This window comes from Apodemus sylvaticus, chromosome 4 (assembly GCF_947179515.1).
Source record: "Apodemus sylvaticus chromosome 4, mApoSyl1.1, whole genome shotgun sequence".
In the NCBI taxonomy this organism is placed as follows: Eukaryota; Metazoa; Chordata; class Mammalia; order Rodentia; family Muridae; genus Apodemus; species Apodemus sylvaticus.
The window spans coordinates 41,545,718-41,557,199 of record NC_067475.1 but is presented as its reverse complement, the minus strand read 5'-3'; the positions used below and the strand labels follow the sequence as shown (position 1 = coordinate 41,557,199).

The following is an 11,482-nucleotide window of genomic DNA, read 5'->3' as shown; positions in this document are numbered from 1 at the left end:
ACCTTCCTGTGTCACTCCCACAAGGTGGCAGCTCTTAAAAGACTGGAGGATGTCAAATAAAAGGCACACTTAAGTCCGGCAAACTCATGATGTCCAAACATTTTTCATGATGGATTTATGACTAATTTGAAAAACCGTGACTGGCAAAACTTGGCAAATCCTAAGCTAGTTAATGGGTCATACAAAGAACTGGATTTCTCTCCTGTCTGATATGATGACTGCAAATCACAAAGAAAAAACGATTATGATAGAGCAAACTTAAGAAGCACACACACTGAAAGATAGAGACAGACAGGCAGATAGACAGAGAGTGCCTTAATAGTGTATCTATGAGAGATAACCATATAATAAATAAATGCACAAGCAAACAAACCTCAAAGTCATTTAAGATCAGGCTAGGAAAAGTATACCTTTATATCAAAAGTATGAGTAGCCTTTTACCCAGAATTAACCACATAGTAAAGAACTGTTAAATTTGCCTAACTGAAGCAGTGGCTTTAGAAACAAATTACATCATGAAGAGTTAATGGGCTTTGGAAAGAGATTTCTTAGAAAGGACTCCGTAGGTTAGAGGTCTAGCATGAGTGAAGAAGCCCTGGTTTCTAATCTAGCACCACATAAACCAGCCACGGTGACGGATGCCTGCAATCCTAGCACATTGTGTAACTTTGATCTCGGCTACTTGACTTGCCTTAACTGAACCTTAGTTTCCCCACCTTATATCAAACACAACAGCCAAGCCGATGTGGCGCTCGCAGGAGAGTAATTCTGCTCTTTTGAGTGCTAAGAACAATACTGGGCACATGGATCCCACTCAGTAGCTTCTGCTCCCGTCAGCCTACAGAAAGGGAAAGCCAGGCCCGGTGCCGCTCCAGCCAAGAGGGACAAGAGGCTCCACCAAGCATGCCTGGCCCCCAACTCATCCCCGCCTTTACCAGCCAGCGCTAACTGACGAGGGTTTATGGTCTTATGCACTTACAGATCATTCTCTGCTTCCTGCTATATGGTTCAAAATGTGAGCTCTGGCACCCTGCTCCAGGTGCCAACCCCAATGCTGTCACATTGTCCCCACCATTGTGGACCGTAACCCTCTGAAACAATAAAGCTGAAATTAATTCTTTCTTCTATAGGTTGCCTTGGGCATGATGTTCTATCACAAACAGTCATTGGTATAGGAATCAGACACCAGAAAAGACTGAAACTGGCGAGCCTGCAACGAGAAGACCCAAGTATCCCCTACACGCCCTGCACCAGAACCGCACTGCCTTGGCCGACCGACCCATCTTCTCGAGTTTCACAGCAGAATTTCCAAACCTTCAGACATCCATTCCCATTACAACAGATAACCCCCACCTCCCACACAAAAATAAAAATCAGAAAATCTTGGCATCCTGTTGCCAACCTCATGAGACACTTGCACCAGTTATCTGTCCATCTCTCGGAAGCCTGCCTTTCTCCAGAGCACTTGGGAGCCAGCCTTTGGACCTCCTTGGGAATCTTCTGCTAATTGATTTTTCTCCTCTTCAAATAGCTATCTTAGCTTTTTTTCCTTGTTATTTTTAATTACATTTTAATTCATTTTATTTGGAGTGTACATGTGCATGTGGCACAAGGGTACAGATCTGAGGACAACTTGTAGAGGAATCATTTCTCTCCTTCCACCCTGTGGAAGTCTGGTAGGTCTGCGGGCTTGGGAACAAGTGCCTTTAGCCTCCAAGCTGTCTTGCAGGCCCCTTTATCAGCTTTTAAACAAGCTCAAATCCCCAGTAAAAACAAATGCCAACAGACCCACAGCCTCTTCATGAAGTCTGTGATGGTTAATAGTCAACCTGACAGGGTCTAGATTCAGTTAGGAGATAAATCTCAGGACATATCAGAGGAACCTTGTGGCTGGGGTTAATTAAGGTGAATTTTCGAAAGATAGTCTTCAGTGGGTGGAGTTCTTGCCCTCCAGGTACCTCTCCTACAGTCTGGCTGCAGAGGAGGCTAGTGTCTTTAATCATGCCAATCTGTAACACATTATCTGTGCCTGCCTGGTCCCTCCTCTCTGTACTACAGGGCACACCTTCTCCCTTTTCTCTACTTCCTGACTAAGGTGCAGTGTAAGCAATGCTCCGTGCCTCGCTGGCGTGCCTTTGCCTTTGCCGGCATGAGATGGACTATACTCTTTCCTGCAGTTACTTTTGCCGGGTATTTTGACAGAGCATCAAGCTGTGTAACTGCTACAAGTGCTGGGCCTTTTCCCACAATTGCATCAGAGTTCTAGATCCAGGTAATGGTGTCAAAGCCATCAACCCCCAGCACTCTGGAGGCAGAGGTAGGAGGTTCTGAGTTGGAGGTCAGCCTTGTCTACAGAGTGAGTTCCAGGACAGCCAGGGCTACACAGAGAAACCTTGCCTCAAAAAAAAACAAAAAAAACAAAAACAAACAAACAAACAAACAAAAAAAAAAACAGCAACAACAAGCTCTAGAAAGGCCGTCCACTCTTCTGTCCACAGCATCTATCATCACTTCCCAACTTCCCATCTCACTCTCAAGCACCCCATCCTCATCCTTGCTGTCACCTCTCCAGCACTAGCTCAGCATGCCTCCTGCACCAGCTCCTGCCACCTGACCCCTGCCACCTGACCCCCAGCAACAGACTTCCTGACTGGCCCTCCTTTAAACTCTATCTTTCTGTGCTTCCCTGCTCAGTATTAAAAATGGGGAATTCTCTGAGCCACTCGGCCTCCTTTGGCCTAGCTTCCCTCCTAGGTGATCCACCAATACAGCTACCTGTCGCTTTAGTCGCCATTTAGATGGGGAAAACTAAAATTTATAACCTCCATTCCCCAGAGCTCCTGAGGCCTGAGGTACACAGAGCCCTTACTCCATAGGGGTCTTGAGGCCATCTCAGACCAGCTCAGGCCTGGCCTCTAAAGGTCACCTCGGTGCCACCTGCTCCTGTGTCCTACTATGCCATCATATCCTGTCGTATAGATTTTGCTCCTTAAATAGCTTTAGAAAGATCTATTTTCCCCCAGCTACCTCATCACTTTTCTGGCCAACCCCGCACTTACTCCTTACTGTGAAGGGACGAAGGCTCAAGGGATTCTTCTGTGAGATCATCTCTCACCGTGGCACCTCTGAGTCGTCCTCACAATCCTTACTCCTCAGTGCTCCCCTGGCCCTTCCCCCACATGCTGTTTCTAGCTAAATAGCCTTGCTGTGGTATTAAAGGTGCAGGATTCCCTTCCTCCCTCCACAAAGCATCCGTAAGTCCTATTTCACCACTCCCGACCTAACTCCACCCTCACTTCTTCATATCTAAGGTATGGTCTCCCATAAATACACGTGTTCAATGTCTATTAATAATGTTCAGACATTCATATTCATATTCTACCTGCTTTATTGTTCGATATATTTATTTATTCTCTGAGAATTTCATGCTCATGTATATATCTCTCACATTCACCTCTTCCCCCACCCAGACCTATTCCTAGATCTTTCCATATATAGACATCCTACTCCTAACTTCATGGTTTATTTTTTTGTAAACAACACACGGGGTAAAAGTGTGCAGGCCACATACTGATCAACCCAACAAAGTCCTACCAAAAACCACACCCCTGAGGAACTCCTTCCTCCCCAGGGGCCACTCTGAAGGCATTCCTATTGTGATAAGTGATTTCTATATTTCAAGAACTTCATTTACCTTCTATGTTCTAAGTTGACAACCTAGCTTCTACAGCATAAATGTATGCATCTTTGTAAAAATCTCATATATAAACGTGTCCAAAAGCAGAGTGCCAATATATATGAGTTACTACGACAATCTTTCTCCATATTTACTTCCCTCCATTCAACCTATGACCTGTATTCCAAAGTTTCATGCAAACATATAACAATCTGCACCCTGTTTTCAAAGTCTGGCTGGGTATTTATGCAGTTATTAACATTCTCATGGGCCTAACATATAGGATTTAAATCTCATCCCTGCAAACTCTAAGTCATGAATAAATGGACATCAGATGAGCTACTTACCAAGCCCCCAAAGCAAACTAAAAGCCTATTAAAAGCTGAGTAGAGACTCCAGCTCATTGCAAGATCTGTCTAAATGCTGACACGATGTCCACAACTGGTCACAGGCTTTACAGTTTCTATGTAAAGAACAACCAACACTTTCACCTTTTCATTCATGCAGAACTGGCAAGCAATGAGTCCAACACAAACATCTCAGCTAACTACAGTTACTATCGGGGTTTTATTTTTAATACTGAGGTGGTATTTGGTATATACTGAGGTAGTTTGTGCACCGCACGCATGACTGGCACCCACGGTACCCAGGACAGTCAGGAGCGGGTTCCAACCCCCTGGAAATGGAGTTAAGAACACTTGTGAGGCGATGTGTATCAAACCTAGGTCTTTTGGTAGAGCAGCAAGCCTTCTTAACAGCTAAGGGACTTCTCCAACCCCTTATTTTGTTATTGTTAAATTATGTCTTGACAGTTTTTAGGAAAATTACATTCACCAGGTATGTCACTTTCTGAGCAATGTTTAAGAACTGTCAGCATTACTACTGAAGTCTGCAGGGCCAACCACCAACAGGCAACCCATACAGACACACAGATCCTCTATCATCCCTGCTTCTTTCCCCTCCCTCTGTGTGTGTATATGTGAGTGTGTGTGTGTGTACTGAGTGTGCATGCATACACTCAAAGGATGGAACACTGGACCTTGTACAATCTGAGTAACCTCTCTACTGTTAGGCCACGCCCTGGGTCCTTTTTCCTCTAAGGCAGGATCTCACTAAGTAGGCCTGGTCACTATGTAGCCTGCTCCCCGCCAGACATCTGACAAGATGTCTGCCACTAAACGTAGCAATGGCACTGCTTTTTAACCAGAACTAAAGGGTAAAATGGCCAACCGGGAGAAGCTGAGGAACTGCTAAGTCTCTCACTTCTGGTTTCACAGGCGTTCTGCAAGGTACGCCCTCTCCAGCCCTGTTCTATTTTGAGACAAGCTCTAAACTGCCCAGGTGGCCTTGAACTTCCCACCCTCCCCCTCTTCCCATTCACGTTCTAGCTTTTATCTTAACAATAAATGAGATCTAGCATTCGTGTATTGCGTGTCACCTTTTATCTTTTGTCATACTTGGTAGTGTTCTTTCTGCCTTTTTAGCCTTTGCAGCTGGTACTTATCCCCAGACTTTGCAGGAATGCCAAGCAAGAAATAAGAAATGCAGCCCTGGCTGGCAAGGGCTCCTTACCAGCCCCCTCGCCCACCGCTCCAGCCCACAGAGTTCTATCTACCCCTACGAAAGCCAGTTGGGTTTCTAGGGCCCAGAGGCTCGAGCACACACGTGATTTACAGGATAATAGTTGCTTTCTCTCATCTCACCCTACTTAAAAACTTTTCTCTTTTTATAAAGAAGCTTTTGTCTAAACATCTGAGTCCTGATTATAGATGCCGGGTTTTTTTTTTTTTTTTTTTTGCATCTACTTGAATTTATTCTTACTTTGTTTTTAAAGTGGGGAGGGAGGTTAGGGATGGCCAGGAAGTAACTCATAAGCACTGTGAACAGGAACCAAGACTCCAAAACTTGGGTACTGCTTGTACCCTCAGCCTCAGATCTCTAACAGACTCTCCCCCCACACCCACACCCACCCCACTCCTCCCCCCACACCCCAGTTTTCTTTTCAACAAGACACCCAGATCAGCAGCAGAGGTACCTCAGCTCCGCTCCGCTCTCAGATTGTAAGCACTGGGATGGAGGGGAAGGTCCAAAACCAGGAGCTGAGAAGGGGGGAGGGGATGAAGGGGAGCCTAGGCTCTGGAGGACAGAGTGGGGCCACAGGAGGTGGACGTGAGCCAGGATGGGGGTGCCCCTCCTGACTGCTGCGGCCTGACTCCCTGGACCCCAGAGCACCCCATGGTTTGTTCTGCAGTCCACTCCCCTACTCCTGAAGCCTCACGGGCCCAACTTCAAGACCTCCAAGTCCTCCAGCTCCTCCTCCAGCTCCCTCGCTGAGCCAGCTTCTCTGCTGTCCTCTGCTGGGCTGGCTGAGCTCCCCTGGCCTGGATGCCTTGCTGCAGCTCCTCCACCTGTCACAGCTTCTTCTTAGGTTCTTGATCTTCTTGGCTTTCTCTGTGGTGGCAGCAGAGTCCAGTGGACCAGAGGCAGCTAGAGGCGTGGCCTGGGGGCCATGGAGGCGGCTGGGCTGTGTCTCCAGAGACACCTTATCAAGAGTCCTGCTCAAGGCCTGTCTTTCTCCGGTTGCTGCCTCCTCTTCTCCGGCTTCACGTTGCGCTTGGCTGTCTTGGAGAGGCCTGCTTCATCACCTTCAGGTCTGGATGGGGTGACCAGTGTGGTGGCCTCAGGGCTCAGCCCTGAAAAACTTCGCATGCTTGTTTTCATAGACTGGGACCTCCTCTTGGGGCACATACCCTTCTTTGACCCTCTGCTGCCGCTGGGTCTCTGTGTTGAGGCAATGTCCTTGCCTGTCCCTGTGGCTTTGGGGGTGCTGGTGGTTTCCATGACTGAGTTGGGAGGGCAGCCCTGGGGACTCAGCCGCAAGGTAGCTTCATGGCCTGCTGCTCAACAGTGGATCCTCCCAGGTCCCAGCTGCTGAATTTTGGATAAACCAGAACATCTTGGGTGGGGGGTGGGGGCACAGTAATTGGGGAGCCACACTACTAACTGCAGTTTCTCGGCACAAATCTAAAGTACAGGTTTGAGAGCTGGTACCATTTGAAAGCTAGTCTTTAATAAAATTAATTTCCAACATGATACTCGACCTGGGCTTTAGGAGTCAGCTGTAAGGGCCCTGCTGCTGAGGGACCAGGTGGCAGGCAGGAGGCCAACATTTGCTCCCAGCTTCTGATATGCCTTTTTCAAATCAGTGTCCTTCCCTTCCCAGAGAGAGATCCCAGCAGGAGCTGTTTGGCTGAGGATATTTTTCTGGCCCTCCACCAACACCATGAAATCAAGGAAAAACTGGACAACACACAAATTTTCCCTGAATAATTTCTTCTCTATTTTAAGGGAAGAGAGGGAAGAGACAGAATTGGAGACCTGCCAAGCTTCCCAGAAAGTCAGAACCTAAGGAGCAGGGAGATTCTTGTCCCCTCCCAAGTCCTGGGCAGCTGAGAGGAGGCTGAGGCAGGGCTCTGCCCCCCCCCCCTTCTACTGTTTTCCTTCTGCTCCCCTCAGGAGAGTGTTACCTGGGGTTGGAGAAGCAGAGGGGCCAACTCAATGGGTTCAGAAGACTTGTTCCATTTAGCAAGAGAGAACTAGATTGGTTTAAGATAACACACCCTGGCCAACCAAACGGGGTGCCCACCTTTAAGCCCAGTACTCTAATTCCAGGGAGGCAGAGGTAGGTGGATCTGTGAGTTTCAGGACAGCCAGAGGTACATAATAGAGAACCCCTGTCTGAAGAATAAAAAGAGGAAGAAGAGGAGGAAGAGGGGGAAGAGGAAAAAGAAAAGGAAAAGGAGGAGGAGGAAGAAAAAGTAGTTATCCTCTGTAATCTACAAATTCTATACAATAGGCCGTGGTGGCACACACCTTTAATCCCAGCACTTGGGAGGCAGAGGCAGGCCTGGTCTTCAAAGTGAGTTCCAGGACAGCCAGGGCTACACAGAGAAGCCCTGTCTCAAAAAAACCAAAACTAAAACCAAAACCAAAAAAAAAAAAAAAGTTATGAAAATGTTTGCCGGGTGGTGGTGGTGAACACCTGTAATCCCAGCACTCTGGGAGCCAGAGGCAGGCAGATTTCTGAGTTCATGGTTCTGAGTTCTGGTCTACAGAGTGAGTTTCAGGACAGCCAGGGCTAAACAGAGAAACCCTGTGGGGGGGGGGGGAGGGAAACAAAATCCAAAAACAAAAACAAAACAACAAAAAAAAGAGATAAAGAGAATGCCTACACAGCCATATGTTTATATAGTTTAAGTGAGATAATGCCTTAACGGTCACCATTACAGTACATAATGCATGTGGCGGGTACAGTAGCAAACTTTAACGTCTACCAATCACTTTGTAAAGTGACACACTACCACTCCCAACCAGATGGAGTCTCAACTTTATCTCCGGTGCTGGCCTTGCCACCAGCTGACACACAGAACGCCCTCAGAAGGGGGGCGAATTTGTTACAGAGCAGAGGAACTCACAATGCCTGCTCTTCATGCTCCTGGACTGCTGTGCCGGCCATGAGCCCACGAGGAGGAAACTGAGGCTGGAAACGGCAGTTGGCAGCAGACATGAACAGGCCCTCCAGGGTCTTCCAGCCCAGTGACTCTGAAGCTAATGCACCCCCTTCCTGAGTCTGTGCCTGTATTAGCCAGGGTTCTCTAGAGTCACAGAACGTATGGAATCTCTATATATAGTAAGGGAGTTTGTTGTGATGACTTACAGTCTGTAGTCCAATGGTAGCCGATGGATGAGAAGTCCAAGAATCTAGAGAGTTGCCCAGCCTCGCAAGGTTAGTTGCTTCAGCTGCTCTTCTGCCTAAGCAAGGAGGCTCCAACAGATGTGCTGGCAAGTAAATGCAAGCAGGCGAAGAAGAAAGCATCTGCCTTCTTCCAGTGTCCTTATGTGCTGGTCTCCAGCAGAAGGTGTGGCCCAAATGAAAGGTGTGTACCACCACGCCTGGATCTGGGACTAGTTTTGTCCCGGGCTGACCTTGAACACAGAGATCTCCTAGTCTCCTGGGATTAAAGGCGTGTACTTTGCCTGGGCCTAGGCTTTTCATGGCCGTCGTGCGCAAGATCTCCATGCGAAGATTCAGATCAGAAACTTGCATCTTCCAGCCTCAAGATCTAGATTACAGGTGAGCCCTCCAATTCTGGATTGTAGTTCATTCCAGATATAGTCAAGTTGACACCCAGAAATAGCCATTACAGTTCCCCTCTAAAGACCTACCTAGCCAACCCCCTATATCCCAAAAAATAACAATTTTAAGATATTCAGTCAAGAATGGTGATCCCTTTTTGGAGGCACATGCCTGTAAATCATGTGCACCTGGAAAGTGAAGGCAGAAGGACCTAGAATTCAAGGTCATCCTTGGCTACACGGGGAGCCCAAGGCCAACAGAGGAGCCCCTCTCAAAACAAAGCAAAATAGAGCTTGACTGGGCATAGTGTCTCCTGCCTTTAATCCCAGCACTGCGGGATGCAGAAGCCAGCCTGGTCTACATAGTTTGTTCCAAGCCATCCAAGATACACAGTGAGACCTTGTCTTAAGAGAGAGAGAGAGAGAGAGAGAGAGAGAGAGAGAGAGAGAGAGAGAGAGGGCACATAAACACACACAGGGTTCCTTTCCTAAACCAGACATAGCGTACCTAACTTCTCTGTCAGCCCTGAACCACACAATCTGACATTCTATATCTAACTCCCTTAAATCATTCTTTTTCTCCTAGGCCTAAAATCCCTAAAGCTCATCTATATTTATGATCTGATTTGAGTTGGGTAGTTTAAATAAGAAGATTCTCAAAGCATAGAAATCAATAGCATGAAGAGGCAGCCTATAGCATGGAAGAGCATCTTTGCTAGCTATACTCTAATAGGGGATTCTAACCATATTAATAACGCAAAATCAAACACCAAGAAATCCAACTTATAAATGTGCAAGTGAACCAGACAATTCTCAAAGAAGTACAAATGGCCAGAAAATATGGGGGGGGGGGGGGCCCATGTTTAGTCATCAAGGAAATGCAATTCACACTATGAGACTCCATCTCAGCCCAGACCTAACAGCTATCATCAAGAAAACAAATGAGAAGGTAGTGAGGCTATGGGCCACATGGGAACTCACGGTTTCGATATAAATTACTGAGGCCACTGAGAGAATCAATATGAAGGTTCCTCCAATGCCACATGATCCAGTATATACCCAAAGGAGTCTAAGTATGGATACCGTAGAGATAACCTGCATTTCCATGTTTACCGTAGCACTATTCCCAGGACCCAAGGAGAATCAACTGAGGTGTCTGTCAACAGACGAAGAAACATGCTAGACACCCACAGTGGAGTTCTACTTGGCCGTAAAAAAGAACAAAATTATATCATCTGTGGGAAATGGGCAGGAGCAGAACCGCTAATGCAGCAGCGTAAGCCACATTCAGAAAGACAGATCTTGCATGTTTTCATGTGTGACATTGAGGTCTTTTTGTTTTGTTTTGTTCAATGTATATGACGTAGAAGCAGAAGAGAAGATGAGACTACTTGGAAGGAAAGGAACTAATTTTCCAAAGGGAAACAAACAAGGGATACATGGGGAAAAATAACAAATATTCTGCATTTCACCAAGCATGGAATCTACAGTTTATCCACATATAAACACTGGTGGGGCTCTCCTCCGCATTTCCACGCATGCACACATATGCATGTCAGAGTACTTGTTCACATCACCTCCCAGTAGGTTCTCTTTCCCTCTGACCACCCAACCCTGACCTGGGGCCTACAAACAGGATGGTTTGAGAAGGAATAATGTTTCTAAAAAAAAAAAGAAAGAAAGAAAAAGAAAAACAAGACAGTGAAGGACTTTAACGTTCTCAGGTAGCCGTTTCTTCTGCTTCCTAAGGGTCAGAAGAACTATGGAAAGTGTGCTGAGCAGTTTCTCTTCTGACCTCTTCCTATGAAATAGCCAATAAACTGGATCCTTACCAACCTGACTCAGCATCCAGCGTGGAGCCTGTCAGGCAGTCAAACACAAATGTAGATTTTGTTCCTGTTTTGTCTCTTGTTTGAGACTAACTCTACGTAGAGCAGGCCGTCCTGGAATTCCCTAAGTAAACCAGGCTGACCTTGAATATACATTGATCCATGAGATTAAAGGTGTGTATGACCACACCCAACAGGTGTGTGTGTGTGTGTGTGTGTGTGTGTGTGTGTTTAACCACTTCATAGCCTAGTGAGTTAATATGCAAGTCGGAGCAGATGTCTCATTAACATCTCAGTTTAACTACAAATCTCACATTTGAATTCATTAAACACAGTAAATCATACAAAAGGGCGGCACACAGCCTTGGTCATGAAGGGCTGTCCCGAAAGCCTGGCTTGGCGATGCAGGTCTCTCTAATCCCAGCTGAGAGGCCTGAAAAAAGGATCCCAGGTAACCCCTGCCTGGGCTACAGAGATCTGTCCTAGGGAGCAGTTACTGAGATGAGTATTTGGTAACTACAGGAGCTCGGATGCAGGTGCCTTCTGAGTCATGGTCCCCAGCTTTATAAACGAGGGTCAGGCCAAGGTCCTCAAGTCCTATGCTGTGCTCGGCCTTGTAAAAAGGCCATCCAGGAAGATCACATTGCTATTTATCTTGATTATGTGTCCTTTAGGACCTGTTGAAGCTATTTCTGGGTTAACTTACGCCTTACCCTACTGACCTTTCCCTGAGCGACCCTGGCTAGCACTGAAGAACTTGATCCGAGATGGCATCAGACAGTCAAGCCGCTCAGTCTGACCGTATGAAGCACAGGTGGTTGGTATGTTCAGCAAGCTTCTG

At 46.8% G+C, this 11,482-nt stretch overlaps 1 pseudogene; it reads right to left on the bottom strand.

Moving 5' to 3' along the window:
• Positions 1-5,950: 5,950 nt before the first annotated feature.
• Positions 5,951-6,591, bottom strand: LOC127682741 (partner of Y14 and mago-like; annotated as a pseudogene).
• Between the last annotated feature and the right edge of the window lie 4,891 nt (positions 6,592-11,482).